Source organism: Mus musculus, chromosome 11, assembly GCF_000001635.26.
Source record: "Mus musculus strain C57BL/6J chromosome 11, GRCm38.p6 C57BL/6J".
Classification (NCBI taxonomy): domain Eukaryota; kingdom Metazoa; phylum Chordata; class Mammalia; order Rodentia; family Muridae; genus Mus; species Mus musculus.
Genome location: NC_000077.6, coordinates 119300447 through 119315556, shown reverse-complemented (window position 1 = coordinate 119315556; position 15110 = coordinate 119300447). Strand labels below are relative to the sequence as shown.

The 15110-nt window shown below is 50.7% G+C and overlaps 1 protein-coding gene across 13 annotated transcripts in view; it reads right to left on the bottom strand.

The window, feature by feature from the left end:
* Window positions 1-8464, bottom strand: part of Card14 (caspase recruitment domain family, member 14) — a 38287-nt gene extending 29823 nt beyond the window's left edge. For 4 of the 13 annotated variants that reach the window (XM_006532371.4, XM_006532366.3, XM_006532370.4 and 1 more), the window contains exons 1-2: window positions 7620-7840; window positions 657-848 (exon numbers count right to left, since the gene is read on the bottom strand). The gene's annotated coding sequence lies outside the window, so the exon portion shown is untranslated. Of the gene's footprint in view, window positions 1-656; window positions 849-972; window positions 1211-7619; window positions 7846-8376 lie in introns of those variants that run through there. The other 9 variants (XM_006532369.3, XM_006532379.4, XM_006532378.4 and 6 more) reach the window with 9 other exon arrangements.
* Between the last annotated feature and the right edge of the window lie 6646 nt (window positions 8465-15110).

Below are 15110 nucleotides of genomic sequence, written 5' to 3'. Positions count from 1 at the left end.
ACAGAGTCTGCTGTAGCTGTCTTCTGCCTCTATGGAAGATCAAGTCACAAGCACCATCCACTTAAAGCCAGCAATGTCCCCGCGGACAGACACTGGCCGCCAGTGATGTCCCGCGGACGGACGCTGGCCACTCTAAGTTTCTGCATCTCACACACAGCCCTGCCGACATCCTGGGGCATCTCTAAGCACAGGTGGGAGCAGTCTCAGGTCTACAGAGCGCCATGGTTTGATTCTTTTCACTTGGCCCCATGGGATGGCCTCCTATGAAGAGGTCTGTGCTCTGAAGATGCCCCTAAGCCCCAGCAAGCCAACCTTGGTGGTTTATAACAAAGAGAAAGTGACAGCTGGGGTGTCCTGTCTCTGTGAACAACACCCAGTTCAACTGGGACAGTTCATCTCAGCCATCAGCTTGGCTGTGTTTAGAATCATCTAAAAGCAAAAGAAATCTCCATGCCTGTCTGTAGGCTGCCATCCCAGGCTGAGAGAAGAGGAGGAAGCCAGCTCAATAGCAGCCTGCATCTCTCTGCTTCCTGTCTGTGGAAGCAGTGTGGACAGATCATGTTCCCACTGGCACACACTCCACAAGCACAAGACTGATTCCCCAAACCGTGAGCTCGTGTGACCTGTCGGGACAATGGCTCCAGCAAGTTACTCACCAGAGGTGCCCAGAGCTGCTTCTTCGGGGCCTCCTTGTAGCTGGCTGGAGTCTGGTGTCTCCAATCTGGCCGGTGCAAACCGCCAATGGCTTTTTCTCTACAGGCTGTGGTGGGCAGGGCCAGGCAGGAAGGGCTATGAAGTTACTTCAAACCATGTGACGTGCTCCAAAACTCAAAGTCCAGCGCCAAAGACTATAGCGAGCGGGAAGAGAGACAATAAAAGACCGAGTTCAGAAACTGATGCAGACACCTCTGACTCATGTCTTCTTCGGTTCCTTAGAGAATGCAGGTTCTGGATGGAACCTGAGAGCCCCACCATGCTAGAGAGGGTGAGCAGGTGTCATTGCCATGTTCACAGGCTGGTCAGCAACCGGGTTCCCCTGAACTTCCTCATGCAGAGAGAACTCTGGAGAGCAGGTGGGCCGGCCAGAGCTGTCACAAGGAAGAGGGTCATGTGGGGATGAGCAGGAAGCAGTCACAAGCTCCACCGGCTCACTCCTGGTTTCTCGTTAACAACTGAGCCAGCTTGGGAAGTAAATTGTCCCAGGTCACATCCCCAAAGGACCTGTGAGCGTGGGCTTGTCGGAAGTAGGCTTTCACAGGTGGAGTCAGCGAGTGACTGCTGTTCTTTCAAGGAGAGGAGAGGTACTAACCGGAGGAGAGAGAAGTGAGACTTGTGGTGCCAGGTCAAACTGCCAGGGAGATTACTAGCAACACAGAGACTCAGAAAAGCATGGGGCAGTCACTCCCAGAGTGGCTTCAGACACATCCGGAACTTGGAGGCCAGAAACACCTGTGGTTTGGAGCTACAGCCTGGGCCATACTAGACACACAGGACAAGGAGGTTTGGAAGTGCCCAGGCCCTGGATGCCTGGTCCTCTGTCAGAATGCAGTCATGGACATATCCCAAGGGGCTCTTGTGTACCCAATGTTTGCATGGTGTTTATCTCCACATCCGAACAGGGTCAGGAGCAGCCTGGAATGCTCCGTGAAGAGAGAAAAATAAAGCCAGCCTCGGTGGCGTCTTTAATTCCAACATTTAGGAGGTAGAAACAGTCAGATCTCTGTGAGTTCAAGGCCAGCCTGGTCTACATAGCAAATTCCAGGCCAGTCGCAGTTGACATAGTGAGACCTTGTCTCAAACAAACAAACAACGACAAAAACAGTTAAACACACTAAAAAGGAAGAAAGAGTCAGGTGGGTGTGGTGGCTCCCAGCACTCGGGAGGCAGAAGGCAAGTCTCTGTGAATTTGAGGCTGGCCTGGTCTACAGAGTAAGTTTTAGAGTGGTCGGATCTATAGAGTAAAACTCTGTCTCGAATCCCCACCCAAAAAAGAGAAATGAATAAATGTTCAAAGTCAGCCTCAGCTACAGAGCAAGTTCAAAGCCAGCTGGGGCTACATGAGCCCTAATCTCAAAAACTTAGTTAAAAAATTTTAATATAAACATTTTTGTAGTAGCTGGAGAGATGGCTCAGAGGGTAAGGCACACTGTCTGCTCTTCCAGAGGACCTGGCTTTAATCCCCAGCACCCATAGCAGCTCACAACTCTCTGTAAGTCCAGTTCCAAGGGATCTGATATCTCATGACAATGGACATAAAATAAAATAAAATAAAATAAAATAAATTCTTTCTAAAAATTATAGACAATGATAGCTGAGCAACCAGACCAGCATAGGGCTGGGAACCCCCCCACACACACACACACACACGAAACTAGCTCTGATGTGATTGGCTGGGGGAATCTCCAGTACCCCCATGTTCCATCCAATGTGCGTTGGGTGTGGAAATGACTTTGGGGTGCTTGCATGTCTTTGTAAAGACACCAAAGCCACTAAACTGAACATCAGAATGGGTGAACTATGGGACTTACAAAATAGGGTCAGTATAGCTGCTAGTTAGAGAGAGAGAGAGAGAGAGAGAGAGAGAGAGAGAGGAAGCTGGGTGATGCCATATACCTTTAATCCCAGCAGAGGCAGAGGCAGAGGCAGAGGCAGTCGGGTCTCTGAGTCTGAGGCCAGCCTGGTCTACAGAGTGAGTTCCAGAACACCCAGGACTACACAGAGAAACTGTATTCTTGAAAATCTAGAGAGAGGGAAGCTGGAGAGATGGCTCAGTGGTTAAGAACACTGACTGTTCTTCCAGAGGTCCTGAGTTCAATTCCCAGCAACCACATGGTGGCTCACAACCATCTGTAATGGTTGATGCCCTCTTCTGGTGTGTCTGAAGGCAGCTATAGTGTACTCATATAAATAAAATAAGTAAATCAGAAAGAAAGAAAGAAAGAAAGAAAGAAAGAAAGAAAGGAAGAAAGAAAGAAAATTCAGAGAGTGCGAGGGGGAGGGGTGGGAGAGAGGGGGGAGGGAGAGGGAGAGGGAGGGGGAGGGGGAGGGGGGGGAGAGGGAGAGGGAGATTTCACAGCTACTGGTGAACCTGTGCTCATCACCGGCTAGTCTCTGGTCCCCCACAGGGTCCAGGAAGAGGGTGGGGCTTGAGGAGGCCTGTGATCTGAAGCTAGGGAATACTGTTTTCAGTGTGTGGGACACTGGCAACTTTCCTCCCCCACACTTTTCCCCACTTCTGCTCCCCTCTGCTCTCACTCCCTCATGCCCCCCGTCTCTCCCCATCATTGAAGCGGTAAATTATTTTAAATCATTTAAAGCTGGTAAAGGCAGAACTGCCTATGGGTTGTCCTCTGACCTCCACACCAGTGTCCTTCTCCTCCAGTAAGTAGACAAATAGATAAAAAAAATGGGGGGAAATTATATTTCGGGGGGAGGGAGCAGCTGTAAAGTCATAAAAAGAGAAACCTCAAGTCTAAGTGGATCAAGGAACTCCACATAAAACCAGAGACCCTGAAACTTATAGAGGAGAAAGTGGGGAAGAGCCTCGAAGATATGGAGACAGGGGGAAGATTCCTGAACAGAACAGCAATGGCTTGTGCTGTAAGATCAAGAATTGACAAATGGGATCTCATTGCAAAGCTTTGTCGGGCAGTGGTGGCGCTAGCCTTTAATTCTAGCACTTGGGAGGTAGAGGCAGGCGGATTTCTGAGTTGAGGCCAGCCTGGTCTACAGAGTGAGTTCCAGGACAGCCAGGGCTACACAGAGAAACCCTGTCACGAAACAAAACAAAACAAAACAACCCCCCCCAAAAATCCAAAACACAAAAAAACAAAAACAAAAATTGCAAAGCTTCTGTAAGGCAAAGGACAATGTCAATAAGACCAAAAGGCAACCAGCAGATTAGGAAAAGATCTTTACCAATCCTAAATCTGATAGAGGGCTAATATCCAATATATATAAAGAATTCAAGAAGTTGGACTCCAGAAAACTAAACAACTCTATTAAAAATGGGGTATAGAGGTAAACAAAGAATCCTCAACTGAGGAATACCGAATGGCTGAGAAGCACCTAAAATTTTTTTCAACACCAAACCCAGACACTATGGCAGGTGACAACAAGAGCCTGCTGACAGGAGCCTGATATAGCTGTCTCCTGAAAGGCTCTGCCAGTGCCTAACAAATACAGACGTGGATGCTCACAATCATCCATTGGATGGAGCACAGGGTCCCCAATGAAGGAGTAAGCGAAAGGACCCAAGGAGCTGAAGGGGTTTGAAGCCCCATAGGAGGAACATCAATATGAACTAACCAGTACCCCCAGAGCTCCGTGGAACTAAACCACCAATCAAAAAAAACACGTGGTAGGACATGTGGCTCTAGCTGTATATGTAGATGGGGACCGCCTAGTCGGTCATCAATGGGAGGAGAGGCCCTAGGTCCTGTGAAGGCTCTATGCCAGGACTGGGAATGGGAGTGGGTGGGTTGGGGAGCAGGGGTAGGGGGTAGGGGGATAGGGGATTTTCGGAGGGGAAACTAGATAAGGGGATAACATTTGAAATGTAAATAAAGATATCTAATATCTAATATAGAGAAAAACCTGGGGAAAAGTGTGGGGAGTGGCCGGTGGCCCTGAAACCAGTCCAGAGCAGAGCACCTCAGTGCCAGGACAGGAGGGTCCCAGGACGGAGAGGCGGAGAGGCGTCGCCACGCCTGCCATCCTCCTGCTCCCCGCCCACCTGAAGAGGAGCGTAGTGGGCGGGGTCTGCCTCCCTCTCCTTCTGCAGTGTCTCCACCAAGAGAGACATTTTCCTTTTAGATGTTCATCTCAGCTCCAAGAGAAGGTGTTCTCGCTAACATGGGCCACCAGTTGAGACAAGGAAGAGTACCAGAGGACAGCAGATGTTGGCTATGGTGGGGAAAGATCTGGAATAGGAGATGGTTACCCAGAACAGCCCTAGTCCGACAAACGTTACTGTCGGGCCAGGATTCCTTCCGTTCCCACGCAGTAGAGAGGTGCAGAGTGTGTTTCCGCAGGTCCCTCCAGAGACAGCCACTTAAACAAACTCAGAGTCTGGCCCCACCTGAACTGCAGAGGCAGACATTGTAGCCATCCCTGAATCGTGACATTACCCTGGCAGGATCAACAGCTCCGTGACTGAATTGCCACCAAATGACCCCAAAGAAGGGCTCATTGGACTTTAATTTATTTGTAGCAAGTCACACTTATGTTATTTACCCATAAATCACTACATCAGGTCTCAGGACGCCAGCAGATGCCAACAGCCATACTCTAGCCTGCAGCCGAAACTCATGTGCTCCAGACGCCTGAGCCTTCAGGAGGTCCTGAGGTCCATGGCTGGAGAAAGGGGTTCTGAGGTCTGTGAGGGTTTCTGGAGCCTTCCAGGACTTGGTCCCAGTGACCACAGTGGCTTTGGGAGCATCAACTAATGTGACAGCCCCCACCCCCTCTTCCCTGGTAGGCACAACCTTTGAGCTGACCTGGCTGCTGGTGAGGTGAACTGGAGAGTCAGGACTTTCCAAACCCTAGTTCTTCCTCTGGAGACCCAAACACAGCTGAGGATGAGGGTGTAAGTGGATTCAGCCCGGCTGCACCTCAAAGGCCACTCTGGGTGGCCCGCTATTGATCAGCACGTGACAATTCATACAGCTGGCGAGCTAGGTAGAGTTTGCCAGGTAGGGGCACGTGGCTGCAACCCAGCACTTAGGAGGTGGAAACTGGAAGAATGGGAGTTCTAGGCCAACCTGGACTGCATATCAAGTTTGAGGCTAATCTGGGTTACATGAGACTCTCACAAAATTGAAAACAAAATACAACAAAAACCCAAATCAGGAGAACATTGCTTGGGACTGGGGTGCAGTTCAGTAGGAGAGCACTCACTGAGTGTGTGTGTGAGCCCTGGGGTACACACACACACACACACACACACACACACACACACACACAGTGGATGAGCTGGGTATCTCACACACACACAGAGAGAATGGATGAGCTGGGTGTGGTCTCACACTCACTCTTACACACATACTCACAAACACACACACTTACACACACACACACAGTGGATGAGCTGGGTATCACACACACATACACACAGAGTGGATGAGCTGGGTGTGGTCTCACACTCACACACACACACTCACTCTCACACACACACACTCACAAACACACACACTCACACATACACACAGTGGATGAGCTGGGTGTGGTCTCACACATACACACACACACTCACACACACACACACACTCACACACACAGAGTGGATGAGCTGGGTGTGGTCCCACACTCACACACACTCACACACACTCACACACACTCTCACACACACTCTCACACAATACTCACACACACTCACACACACACTCACACACACTCTCACACACACACACACTCTCACACACACTCACACACACATACTCACACACATACACACATATACACACACTCACACACACACAGTGGATGAGCTGGGTGTGGTCCCAGCTGGTTGGGAAGCACCCACGACCTTAATCCTGGGCAGCAGAGCAAGACTTGGTCTCAGAAAACAAACAGAAAGTGGGGCTGGTAGGAGGGAACTTATAAGGTTAGAGATAGGGGTGAGTCCAAATGAGAAAGAAAATTTGCCTCAGATCTGGCACCCTCGGGGTAGCCTTAGCTCTCTAGAATCTTCTCACCCTGCCCAACACTAGAGTAGCCTTCCTGCATGCACGGTCCTCCTCTTAGGAGACCTTCCCGTCAGTCAGCCTTCTCAGAACCCAAGGCTCAGCCTCTTGCTTTGTCTGATAGGAAGAAACCTCTCTTCTCTCCCTCTCCCTCTCCCTCTCCCTCTCCCTCTCCCTCTCCTTCTCCCTCTCCCTCTCCCTCTCCCTCTCCCTCTCCCTCTCCCTCTCCCTCTCTCATACACACACATTCTCTCTCTTATACACACACACTCTCATGTACACATATACACACTCTTACATATGAACACACACACTCTCATGTACACATATACACACTCTTACATATGAGCACACACACTCTCTTTTATACACATACACACACATATACACAGTCTCTTACACATGATCATACACTGTTTCTCCTCTCTCTATCTTATACACACACACATATACACACTCACGCACTCTCACCCACACGTATACACACTCTCTTACACATGAGCACACACACACACACACACACACACACAGCCTGGACGGAAGGTTAGAACACGTGGCTGACATATGTAGCAGCTAAGCCGAGGGCCACCCAGCCAAGAGGGGAGGACGGTCCCCTTTGTATTCTTCTGCTAAAATCCAGTCCCTTGGTCCCAGAAATATCAGTGAGAATCCGTCCACTGCCTCCAGACACCTGCTTTCCCCTCCACTCAACCTCAGTAACCCGAAGGTGTGACCATAAATCCCAGCATTCCTTCCACCCGTCAGCCCCTCTGGCTCTGTGGGGGGATGGGTGCAGCAGCTCGAGAATGTTCCTGCGCTTTAATCAAGCACAGCGAGACAAACCGTTCCCTTCATTTCCCAGGCGCCATCTCCTCTCAATGAGGGAGATGGCCGCAGCCCCTCTTTGCCTCAGAACAGCTGGGACCCTGTCCTGACCTGTCCATTGTCCTGACCTGTCCACAGTCCCTCTGGCATGCTGACTGGTTCTGGTGGGACAGACTCTGCATTTGCCTTCCTGTCCTGTAGCAGTGATGGTCGGAGGCTCAGTCTTAGGCTGGGCTGGGCTGTACAGCAAGTGAGGAGCAGGTTTGATGGCACAGTCATCTGGGATCTTCCCACAGGAGCAGGGCCTTATATACAAGGCTTAAGTGCAAAGGGAAGGGCCAGCACATTCCCTCCTCTTGGGTCTGATTGGCTGATGTGAGAGTTGCCACCACCTGTTGGGAGATGCCAGGTATCTGGTCTCCCCACTGAGGGCTGTGATAGAGGGTGTGGTGGCAGCCAGGAGAACCGTCCCTCCTTCCTGAGCTGTCAGCCCAGTTCATTTGCCTCTACTCTTGGAAAGAACCTAGGAGGGTTGAGATGACTTCGGGGCCTTCCTCGTTCCCATAACCAATTACAGGAATTGCATAATGATTCCAGCAGGCCCATTAAAGGTCAGCATGTCATAAGGGGACTTGGGCTGTGCCAAAAGGGACTCTTTCTGGAATCTAATTGCTTTACTGGCTGGGATCCTTACATCTACATCCGTGGTCCTCCTCTTCTGCACAGTGGCTCTTTGACCCCTCCCACTGCCAGCACTCAACACAGCAGGCAGTGACCCAAGCACTCCCTCTGGTGTGCGGGCACCCAAGAGTGCAGTGCCCAGTCTGCAGTGCTTATGGGGTACCTGCTGAGCGCCCACACCTCTCACCTCCTTTAGGCATGCAGGCCTCCTTCCAAGTCTGAGGCTCCGGGCTTACTCCTACACCAGCCTTTGCACCTGCTGTTCCCGCTGCCAGGAACTTCCCTCACCTCCTTCTGACACCACTCCAGGTCCAGCTTCCCATAAAAAAGGCCCTTCCAGGCCTTTCTATTTTAAACTGCAGGCTTCTCGTCTGGGCCCTCCCTCCCCCTTGGCCTGTTTCACTTGTCTGCCCAGATCTATTTTGTGGTCTGTTTTTATTTTTTTCTCCCCCATGGCACATGACAGTTCTCGTCTTTCTTGTTCTCTGTTCAGCCCCACCCCTAGGACAGTTGCATGAATGTGGGGCAATGGAATATGCACAGACGGCCTGGTCTCCAGTCGAGCTGAGGCCATGAACCTTGGTGAAACCCGGTGGTGGTAATTTTCGCCTACATGGAATGGAAGGAGTTCTCTCATGTCTCCTAGACCCCTGGCTCCTGTCGAAGTTACTGCCCCCACAGCCCCCACAGGAGAGGCTCATGGCTTTCAGTCATGTAGACAATGTCCCAAGCTTCTGACCTTCAGGCTAGACTCCTCACAGTTACCTAGCAACAGCAAGATAACAGCCCACTATAAGAGGGGCTGCTTGGCCCCTCCTCGTTTTCTAAGCTCTCTTTCTCCAAGCTTTTACCTCTCTCTAAGCCTTCACCTTTCTTACTCTCTAACTCTCTCTCTCTCTCTCTCTCTCTCTCTCTCTCTCTCTCTCTCCTTTTCCCCTTCTCTCCTCTTGGCCACGGCTGGTCTCTCTCTCTTTATATCTCCTCTCTTTTCCCCTGCCTTTCTACAATAAAGCTCTAAAACCATAGACTGTCTCTGCTCATCAAGACCCAGACTAAGGACTTGGCCTGTGTGGGAACCACCCAGCACCCCTCCTCTTTCCCCCTGCCCCCTCTTCCTATATCTCCAGGGCCTAGTGCTGCCCCGGGGCCCCTATTCTGTTCTCAGCTCCTCCGCCGCATCCAGCGAGAACCTGGTACTGGGGGCTGCCCCTTATCCACCCCCTCAGGTGTGAGGTCAGTGGCTTCACACAACCAGATGCCCACCCGGGGCTGCGTGGAAAGGCTCTCTCCCTCCCCTCTCTCCCCCTACACCCACGGCCCCACACATGAATATTGCCTGAGTGAATGGATAAAACTATGTCAGGCTGATAGATGCTGATCAGGGTGGAAGGATGTTCTTCCTGCCTGGGTGGGAGGACCTTAGGGATTTTCATCTGCTCTTCAGGTCTCAGGCTAGTCTCCCAGGTCTCAGGCTAGTCCCCCTGATGAGGAAAAGCCACAGCCACTTTGCCAGGACCACAGAGTCAAACAGAGCAAGAACCTCACCACCTCCTGGGCAGGTGGAGCCCCCCTGGCTTCAGGCTTCTCACATCTCCACATGCCCCTGCCTCATGTAAGAAGGCTCTCCTCACTAAGGCTCAGAAATAGAAAGCTTTATATAAACCTAGGAAAGGCAAAGAACTGCTGCCGTGCCACATGAAGGAGGAGGGCCCACTCAGTCACTGCCCTTAAAAAACCAGAGGCTGGCTGGAGAGATGGCTCAGAGGTTAATTGCACTGACTGCTCTTCCAGTGGTCCTGAGTTCCATTCCCAGCAAAGACATGGCCATCTAGAATGAGATCTGGTGCCCTCTGCTGGCCTACAGGCATACATGTAGGCCGAAGACTGTATATTTAATCAAGGGCAGGCATGGTGGCATAGACCTGTAGTTCCTGGTACTCAGGGGGCAGAGTGAGGAGGTCATGAATTCCAGACCATCCTAGGCTAGGAGAGTGGCGGTGGTGGTTGGGGGAGCCTTCCTGCATGCACTAGAGAGCGTGCTAAGTGTGGTGGTGTGACACTGGGCACTGACTTCTGTTGTCCTGCAGGGAGTTGACACTGGGAATGTGCAAATGCCAGTAGGTCCTCCCCCTTCATCTGCCTGACTATGCGGAGCTTGGAGGAGCAGCAGACAGCGATTCGCTCTGCCGCTGCTCTGTGGACTTGACTTCCTGCCTTGCCCTGGCACACTCGCTGCATTGGCACCCGGTGGCGGGCAGGGAGTCGGGTGCGCTGCACCCTGCCTGCTTAGGCTTCTGGCTGAGTGCTGAGAAACTGAAGGCAATGGGTTGGGAAAAGTCCTGGGATTCTTGTGCCCATGAGCAGTGGTCTGTGACACGCCAGTCCTCCGTGTAACCCCACCTCCACTCCGCATGGACTCTCCTCCAGCCTGCTGCTTTGCAGGCCCTGGTGTGTCTAATCTTTCCTCTCCCAGGGTGGCCCACTTGGCCAGTTCTTCCATTTCCACTCATGCTACGGGGTGATTCCAAGGCGTACTCCAGCCGTCCTGGCCTCTAGGACATTAGAGAGAAGAGCAATATTGCCCAAAGTTGCCCTCTGGCTGGCCTGGGGTCAGCACCTGTCCCTTTTCCACTCTGATCACCACTACCATAAGCCATACTGTCAAGGTGTTAGCTCCTCTCAGCCTGCTGTGACCACCTTGAGTGGTGTCAGAAGCTGTGTTCCTGTTCCTGGAAGTGACTCCCAGTTGCAATCCTGAGGGACACTGGGTAACTACCAGCAGTGTGCCCTGAGGCTTTCTGCAGCGAGTTAGTTGGAGTTTCTGCTTTGTGTCTGTAGCTCCTGGAGTCTAAAGAGGTTATATATTTTTCTTTATGGTTTCTGTCTTTCAGACTTTTGTTGCACTTTGAGACAGCTCTTTATGGGTGGCTCTGGCTGGCCTGGAGCTCAGTAGAAGCTGAGAATGGTCTTGAACTTGGAATGAAACTCCTGCCTCTGCCCCTTGAGCATCAGGATCACAGGCTGCCCTGTGCTATCATGCTGGGTGTGCTTGGTTGTGTGTGCATGCGAGCTCCCTTGCCCCCCAAAGCCCAGGCTGGTTAGGAACTCATCTTCCACCTGCTTCAGCCTCCTGAGTGCCAGAGACTACAGGCGTGTGCCATTGTGCCGGGCCTGTCTTTTAGGGTAGAGACTTAGTGCCCCCCGTTGTGTGGCAACGTTCTTTGTGTTTCCTAGAACTACCTAGAGCTTTGAGTGCCCGAGCCTCAGTGAGGAGAGCCTTCTTACATGAGGCAGGGACATGTGGAGATGTGAGAAGCCTGAGGCCAGCAGGCTCCACCTGCCCAGGAGGTGGTGAGGCTCTTGCTCAGTTTGACTCTGGTCCTGGCAGAGTGGCTGTGGCCTTTTCCTCCTCAGGGCGACTAGCCTGAGACCTAGAAACTAGCCTGAGACCTAGAAATTAGCCTGAAACCTGGGGGACTAGCCTGAGACCCAAGAGAGCAGATGAACATTCCTGAGGTCCTCCCAGGCAGGCAGGGGACTGAACATCCTTCTATCTGGATCAATATCTTCCATCTGGATCAATATTTACTTCAGCAGGAACCAGGTGCCAGGGAATGCTTGATTTGCTCACCCAGAAAATATCCACGCAACTGTTTTAAGCTTCCCTCACCCCACTTTCCACACCCCATTTCCCCTCACCCCACTTACCACACAGGGAAACTCCATGCCAGCAGCTCCCTCTGCACCCCCCCTACTCCCCCATCTTGTGACCCAGAAATCTTTGTAATCCTGACAGCCCCACCCAGCCTAGCCATCAGCTCTGTAAACTTCCATCTAAAATTGTCACAGAACCAGGAAGCGGCCCCGGCCACCATCCCCTCTCTTCATCGCTTCAGCATCTCCTTCCCATCTCTCTTTGTAGCTGGGTCACTTTTACAAGTCAGGGATCAATGGCCGTCCCCAATCCTGCCCCATCTGGACGGGGTGCTGTGGCCATCGCAGTCTGTGAGACCCTGCAGATGAGGCGGCCCTTCTCATTTCACCCTGTCCGTGCTCACTCTCACTGCCCCTTCCCTTCGAGCTCCTTCCCTGGGTCTGACTATGAACACCCCCCTCTCAAGTCAGGCGACATTTCCCTCCAGCCACCAAGTGAAACCAGCACCTCAGGAACTCAGTCTACCTTGTCTGTTTCGTTTACGTCACAGTAACTATGCATGATTATCTTATTTGTTTATGAGATAATTTTCCTTGGTCTTGCCCTTCCCTGGAATAAACATGCAATGAAGGCAAGTAACCCTTACCTCCAGTCCAGGACTGGAAATGGTTCCAGTACATGGCTGGGCAGGCCAGCTTAGTGTGTACGTGCAGAACCCCGGGCCCGCAGAGGGCAAGGTGAGGTCACAGGATGCTAAGCAGGGCTCCCCAGATCCTGCTAGGTGTGTTTGAGAAAGGAATGGCCGTGGGTGGGAACACTAGCAGAAGGCAATCCTTTGGGGACAACCTTTTGGATTTCCCTGTCCAATGTCGCCATCCTGGCTCCTGGAGCTCAGTTGGTGCAGATGGGCTCCTGAGCAGAACACGCTTTAGCATTATCTTGTCCCCTCAGAACCCACATGAGCTGGCCATGTTCCTGCTCAGCTGGACTAGGCCTGTACTCCTCCTCTTCCCCTGTGAGTAGTGAGAACATTGGAAACTGTTTACTTACATTAAGGAGACAGGGAAGCTGAACAGATATACCCAGGCCTTTTAGATTAAGCAAATACAAGTCCCCAAATACAAGTGGGTAGGCAATATGATACCAATGGGAAAGGGTCCTGAGACCAAATGTAATGGTGTCAAAATGACAAATGTTATCTTTGTCACTGGGGGCTTCTTCCCTTGAGAGGCCAAGGTGTCCAGGGCTAAAGAGCCCAGGTCCTAGTAAGCAGGATAAAGCCACTGGAATATAAACTCAGAGTTGGACCAATTGTTCCCTTGCTGAAAATGTAGACTGAGCCCAGTCTTTCCATCAGTAAAATTGGTAAGGTGAGACATATGTTAGCATCCTCTGCTTCTAATGGTGATAGAGATTTATAAGAATCAAATTATCTGGGTGTTGTGCTATATACATCTTTGATCCCAGTACTCAGGAGGCAGAGGCAGGCAGATCTGAGTTCAAGGCTACCTGGGTCTATAAAGTGAGTTCCAAGACAGCCAGAGTCCTTACACAGAGAAACCCTGTCTCAAAACAAAACAAAACAAAATCTGTCAGCTTAAGCGCTGGAGTTGTAGATTGTCAAACAGGGCTGTCAGTTGCATGATGAGTGCATGTGTGTGGACCAGATGCATACAGGTGGTTTTGGAAGTCAGAAGTGGGCATCAGGTCCCCTGGAACTGGTTAAGTTATATGAAAGCCGTGCTGGGAACTGAATCTGCGTCCGCAAGAGCCGCAAGTGCACTTAACCGCTGAGCCATCCTTCTAGCCCTTACTGTGGTTTGTTTTGATAAAGACGGTGTCTTTACCTAGGCCATTCTGGCCTCAATCTCTGGGCACTCCTGCCTCCACCACCCAAGTGCTGGGGTCACAGGGTATATACACACCACCTTAGTCTTGACTGTTGCTTTTACGTGGATATTTATGCATAAAATACAATGTAACCAAGTCGACCAGATACTTTTAACAAGGCAAGTGACAAAGGCATACTGTTCATAACTGATAGATTACAGCTGCTTACTGATTTACAGAAAACCAAGGTCTTCAAATCACTTGGGTACTCTAAGAAATTACAGCAAGGTGGGAAGACAGCTTGTGTTAAGGGATGACCCCAGTGAGTTTGATCCTGGAATTCACTAAAGGTGGGAGAAAAGAACACACTCTCCACATTTGTCCCCCGACCTCTGCATCTGCATCTGTAGCACGGGTCTGCCCCCTCACACATACCATAGGAACATACACAAATATACGCAGACACAATAGGCAAAGATATGTGAGCAGAGTGGCCCAATAGGAACACAATAAAGCCCTTTTTAGTTGTTACATCTGATGAAGTAACAAACAGTGCAATTAAGCTGCATTTTAAACAGTATCCCCAAACTATAATTAGACTCATTTCAACAGGCAGTATGAAATGGAGACTTTCCATTCTTTTCTTAGGAGGTCATTAAAATCCACGTGTACTTTACAGCAGAGATTGCAAAACCACCCTTAAAGTCAGGCTTGCCAAACTGCATGAGCACCAGGAATAAATCCTTGTGGAGTGAGAAGGCAAGAGAACTTGGAACTCAGTTGTTTAGTCCCAGAAGGGTGGCCAGCTCTGTGTCTTCAATCGTTTACCTGGTCTGGACAAATCCTGATACCAGAGCAAGAGCAGAGCTCTCTAGGGAAGGAGGTGATAACTTGTTTTATTTATTTATTTATTTATTTATTTATTTTTGGGCGGACATACTGCAACCCACAACTTCTCCATGAAAAGATAATCTGGTTATAACGAAACATATCTACACAAAATGAGGTTTCTTATAGTAGCTTTAAAAGATTTGTGTTAGTGTGTGTTTGTGTGAGTGTGGCCCCCACAGAGGCCAGAAGTACTGGATCGCTTGGAGCTGGGGAAGACAGGCTGTTGTGAGTCACACGGTCTAAGCGCTGGAGCATAACAAGGTTCCCTGGAAGAGGAGTAACGGCTCTTAACGATTTAGTCATCTTTCCTCAAAAGCAGAAAAAAGGAAAGAGGCCAAGTGCAAATGAATGTTTGCTAGAACTCGGGGTACGGCTCGATCCACCCTCAGAAACAAACAAAACAGACAGACAGACGTGCCCCAGTAAGGAGCAAAGCCCTTGTGGAGCCTACGTTGAAAATCAGGATTCTTCAGAGTGACTGGGGTCAGCGGCTCTGAAGGATTCTCAGATGTGATGGCAGCTTAGGCGGCCCCTGCTCTCCCCTC